This window comes from Carlito syrichta, unplaced genomic scaffold (assembly GCF_000164805.1).
Source record: "Carlito syrichta isolate Samal-C Ts95f unplaced genomic scaffold, Tarsius_syrichta-2.0.1 Scaffold71970, whole genome shotgun sequence".
Taxonomy (NCBI): Eukaryota; Metazoa; Chordata; class Mammalia; order Primates; family Tarsiidae; genus Carlito; species Carlito syrichta.
The window spans coordinates 123,141-128,822 of NW_007016066.1; the positions used below are offsets into that span (position 1 = coordinate 123,141).

At 44.6% G+C, this 5,682-nt stretch overlaps 1 pseudogene across 1 annotated transcript; it reads left to right on the forward strand.

The window, feature by feature from the left end:
• The first annotated feature begins 573 nt into the window (after positions 1-573).
• LOC103254797 lies at positions 574-2,782 on the forward strand (annotated as a pseudogene). Its single transcript, XR_002481613.1, has 2 exons — positions 574-662; positions 1,393-2,782. The product of XR_002481613.1 is annotated as an E3 ubiquitin-protein ligase makorin-1 pseudogene (transcript).
• Positions 2,783-5,682: the final 2,900 nt, after the last annotated feature.

Below are 5,682 nucleotides of genomic sequence, written 5' to 3' on the forward strand. Positions count from 1 at the left end.
GGGAACTGTTTGCACAGTCTAGAGCCCTCTCTGTGATCTTTCTCCTCTTGAGGCCATTCTCTATTCCCTGTGAAACTCTCATCTTTCTAGAACTCTGAACTGAAAATTCTATCCAACCTCTGCCTCCTTAAAACCCCAGCTCTCTCTCCTCAAGAAAGGGAGTTCTCTGGGCCTGGTTGACTTCTCGTTCCCTGCACTGGTAACTGGAAACTCTATCCAGACAGTTCATAATGGCAACTGTGGAGGCTCACTCATTTGCTTTCCTTTTCTCAGGAGTCCCTGTTCTATACTACCTTTGTCCAATCTCTGGAAGCCATTGTATCATGTTTTGTCTGTTGGTCTAGTTATTCAAGATAGGAAGGTAAATCCAGTCTTAGTTCATCCTGGCCAGAAGCAGAAACCTTCTATATTGTATGAATTGTTTAAAAGGAGAATATGCTCTCTTATTACTTGGGTCATTACGAGGTGAGGGAACCAGATATAGATACCCACATTTGCTATCTTTTCAGTCGGGCTGGTGGAATCTCAACTTATTTCTGACCCCGTGTGAGGAAGCAAAGAAGGAAGGTGGATATGATCTCCACTTTCTCCTCAGCCTCAGTCTTCCCCAGAAGGCCCTTCCAGGCCCAAGCAGGTAGAATCTCAGACTATTACCCCCACAAGTGTGCAAGTGCTCACTGGGCCCCAGGCCTCACCTAGCACCAGCCCAATAACTGTATGATGACCCCAGGGCAGCCTGTAGGCTCTGTCAACCCAATAAGGAGTAACAGATTAGGAGAATTTTCAAGAAGAAGGATTCTAGATGGAGTCCAGTGCTCTGGTTAGATAGATGAGGAAACTGGGAGCGGGGGAGGCACGGAGTTGCACAAATATTTGATCAGATAGAGGTATGAACAGAAAAACAAATGCTACATGATCTCGCTCATTTGGGTAATCTTAAAAAGCTTATCTCATAAAAATAAAGATTATAATAGTGCTTACCGGGGCTGTGGAGAGATTGGTCAATGGGTACACAAAATTACAATTAGATGGGAGGAATAAATTCTGATGTTCTGTTGTACAGTAGGGTGACTACAGTTAACAATATTGTATTGTCTATTTCAAAGTAACCAAAAGAGAGAATTTTGAATGTTCTTACCACAGAGAAATGATAAATTATTGATGTGATGGATAAACTAATTACCCTGATTTGATTATGTAATGTATACATGTATTGAAATAACACACAGTACCCTTTAAGTATATAAAATTATTATATGTCAATTAAAAATAAAATAAAACCTTTTAAAGAAAAACCAGGACTGAGATCTGCCAAGTAAAACCCTGGCTCTCCTAGTTCCAGATCTTTCCACCGCACCAAACAGAAAGTTAATTAAGAAAAAAAAGATTCAGAACAACAGCCACAACATCAGGAGCAGAAGCGGCAGCAATGGCAGCGGCGGCCTCCCCAAACCCCAACCCCACAGTCGCCACCCCGTCCCCAGGGGCGGGCGGCAGGGGCAGCGACGGTAGCGACAGCGGCTGAACGAAACTGGTCACCTGCAGGTATTTTCATGCATGGGGTTTGTAAGGAAGGAGATAACTGTTGCTACTCGCATGACCTCTCTGACAGTCCATATGATGTAGTGTGCAAGTATTTTCAGCGAGGGTATTGTATTTATGGAGACCGCTGCAGATATGAACATAGCAAGCCATTGAAACAGGAAGAAGCAACTGCTACAGATCTAACTACAAAGTCCTCACTTGCTGCTTCCTCAAGTCTCCCATCAGTAGTAGGGCCACTTGGTGAAATGAATACAGGAGAAGCTGAGTCAAGAAATTCAAACTTTGCAACTGTAGGAGCAGGTTCAGAGGACTGGGTGAATGCCATTGAGTTTGTTCCTGGGCAACCCTACTGCGGCTGTATCGTACTTTGAGGCCCGTGAGAAGGACATGGAGCTCTCATTTGCTGTGCAGCGCAGCAAGGACATGGTGTGTGGGATCTGCATGGAGGTGGTGTGTGAGAAAGCCAACCCCAGCGAGGGCCGTTTGGGATCCTGTCCAACTGCAACCACACCTACCGTCTCAAGTGTATTCGCAAGTGGAGGAGTGCTAAGCAATTTGAGAGCAAGATCATAAAGTCCTGCCCAGAATGCTGGATCACATCTAACCTTGTCATTCCAAGTGAGTACTGGGTGGAGGAGAAAGAAGAGAAGCAGAAACTCATTCAGAAATACAAGGAGGCAATGAGCAACAAGGCGTGCAGGTATTTTGATGAAGGATGTGGGAGCTGCCCATTTGGAAGGAACTGTTTTTACAAGCATGCGTCCCCTGATGGCCGTAGAGAGGAGCCACAGACACAGAAAGTGGGAACATCAAGCAGATACCGGGCCCAACGAAGGAACCACTTCTGGGAGTTCATTGAGGAAAGAGAGAACAGCATCCCCTTTGACACCGATGAAGAGGTTGTCACCTTTGAGCTGGGCGAGATGTTGCTTATGCTTTTGGCTGCAGGTGGGGACGACGAACTGACAGACTCTGAAGATGAGTGGGACTTGTTTCATGATGAGCTGGAAGATTTTTATGACTTGGACCTAGAGCATCCTTGCGTGGCGTGTGAACTGGTCCGCTGAGCCTCAGACAGTAGCTGTCCCCTGTGGTGGTGTGATCTCTCCTAGGCAGGCCTATCAACTCCAGGTGCTGTCCTCATAATTTTACCCAGGGTCTGTCTTCTCCACCCCTCACCTTTCTCCAAGGAGCGTGTTGTTTTCTCTGTTGAAAAAGTTACAAAAATAAATCTTCAAGTTAGAAAAAAAGAAAAGACGGACTTGCAAAAACAGTAATGCTTCCAATTGTTCAATAAGGAATTTATAAATATGTTATTAAAAAAAGAATACAGCTAGGAATTAGACACATGCGAAAGCTCTCTATTCTAACAAGAGAAGTTGATGAAGTCAGAGCAGGATACAGAGCAGCGTGTCAAGTACAACCATTAACAAATACAGGAGACAGGGTTGTACCCAGGCTCAGCGGCTCATGCCTGTGATCCCAGCACTTTGGGAGGCTGAGGTGAGGAGTATCTGAGCTCAGGGGTTCGAGACCAGTCTGAGCAACATGGCGAGACCTCATCTCTACAATAAATCAAAAAAATCAGCTGGGTGACACATGCCTGTGGTTCCAGTTGCTTGGAAGGCTAAGATGGATCACCTGAGCCAAGCAGGTCGAGGCTGCGGTGGCTATGAGCATGCCACTGTACTCCAGCCTGGGCAACAGAGTGAGACTCTAACTTAAAAAAAAAATACAAGAGATAGGATTAAGATGGCCAACATGAGGCAGCTAGAGTAAGTTTCTCCTATAGCGTAAGCCAATATTAAGAGAGTTTCTTCAGTAATCAGAAAGGAATGGGGCAGCACCACAAACCATGACTCTTTAAAGGAGTGATAATTTAAAGCAAAGAAGAAGGAAAAAAATCCATTGACCTAGGCTGGCACTGGCCAGACTTTCACCTGCACTAACATTGTCTATCACAGCCTCCAGACATAGGGGGGAAGGTAGTGAGAGGAATACAGGAGTTCTGTGTTCCTGCTGTGAACTTGTACCCTAGGGTCCCTTGAGCCTTGCAGGTCTCCAGTCCCTCACAGGAAACTGCCTTACCCACAGCTATGCTTTGCCATGGAGTGGTGAAAGAAAAAGCCATTAGCAGTACCAGCCGCCATTTCCTAGGAACTCAACCACTGTAGGCTTGGTTATGTATTGCCTTGATGTGGTGAGTTTCTCAATTGTCAACTGTGGTAGTCCTGTGCTGGCTACCACAGCTGCTTTTCAGATGACCTGGGAGGGGACAGCCCCAATGGCAAGCTTCATAGCTGCAGACAGTTCCTGGCTGGATGGGTTTCCTGAGAACACCTGAGGCCCTGAGGCAAGCTGCTCCTTGACATTCAGATTGCCTGAGGCCAAAGTGGAAGCCAGGTGGGACTCATTGCTATAGCAACCTCACTCCCCATGTAAACTCTTCTGTATCTTCCCTGCACAGCAGTATTACTACAGTGGCCTAAGACTCCCTCCCAATTCCCACTGGGGTAGCCAAGAGTGCACACTTGCAGGACACTTCATCTCCTTTCCCCTGCACTCCCCTTGAAAGCTCAAAATAGACAGAGATCTTAGGAAATCCCCAGAGCCCCACCCTCAGTCTAGGCTGGCTAGGCATTTCCTTGGAGCAACACTCATTAAGGAGAAATCCTACAGCCACCATCAAGCTGGCTTACTCCCACAAGTGCCACCTCCTGGCCAGAGGCCAACACTATAGTCCACCACATTGGATATAACACTTCAGCTTTGGGGAAGGCATGATCCCAAGCCCCAGCTGACAATACTATCCAAGCCACTCTGGCCACTCAGGACACTGTGAGCCAGTGCACACAGGACTGCCACAACTAGCAATTGAGAAGCTTCCCACATCAAGGCTATATATGACCAAAGAAACTCTACAGTGGTGATGTCAACTCCCTGCCAACCTCAAATAAGAAGAAATAGTCTAACAAATGAGAAGGAACCAGAAAAATAATTCTGACAATATGAAAAAACAAGGTTCTCAAACATGCCAAAAATACCATACCAACTCTTCAGCAATGAACTCTAACCAAAATGAAAAATTTGAGATTCTAAACATAGAATCCCAAACATAGAATTAAAAGGATTGATTATAAAATTGATTAATGAACTTCAGGAGATGTCTACAGCTGTGAAGCTTGCCCTTGGGGCTGCCCCTCCCAAGTCATCTGGAAAGCAGCTGTGGAAGCCAGCACAGGACTGTCACAGCTGATAACTGAGAAACTCACCACATCAAGGCAATACATAACCAAGCCCACAATGGTTGAGTTCCTAGGAAATGGCGGCTGGTACTGCTAATGGCTTTTTCCTGCACCACTCTATGGCAAAGCATAGCTGTGGTTAAGGCAGTTTCCTGTGAGGGACTGGAGTCCTGTAAGGCTCAAGGAGCCCTAGGGCATAAAAACCAACATCAAGAAATTAAATTTTAAAAAAAGATTCAGGACATGAATGTAAAATTCTCCAAAGAGACAGACACTTTGAAAAAAAAAAAAAAAAAAACCAAGCTGAAATTCTGGAAATGAAAGAATCATTCAGGGAAGTGTAAAAATCCAGTGGGAAGTTTTAAAAGTAGACTAGAAAAAGCAAAAGAAAGGATCTCAGAACTTGATAAGGCCTTTGAATTAATTTAATCAGACAAAAAAAAGGAATTAAGAGAACAGAACTAAGGGAGGATAATGTAAAGCATCCAAACCTAACAATCATAGATATTCCTGAGGAAGAAGGGAAAGCACTCGGTTTGGAAAACCTATCTGAGGGAATAATAGAGGAAAACGTCCCTGGCCTTGCCAGAGATCTGAGCCTCCAGATATAAGAAGCTCAAAGAACATCCAGGAGACTCATGGCCAAAAGGTCATCCCCAAGGCATATAATCATCTGGTTACACAAAGTGAACATGAAGGAAAGAGTTATAAGAGCAGTAAGACAAAAGCATCAAAACCTTACAAAGGTAAGTTTCAATATACCTTTAAAGACAAAACAGACTTTAAGTGAACAATAATTTAAAAAAAGACAAAGATGGGTATTATGTAATAATGAAGGGATCAATCCAATGAGAAGACATAACAATCTTAAATATATATGCGTCTAAGGCCG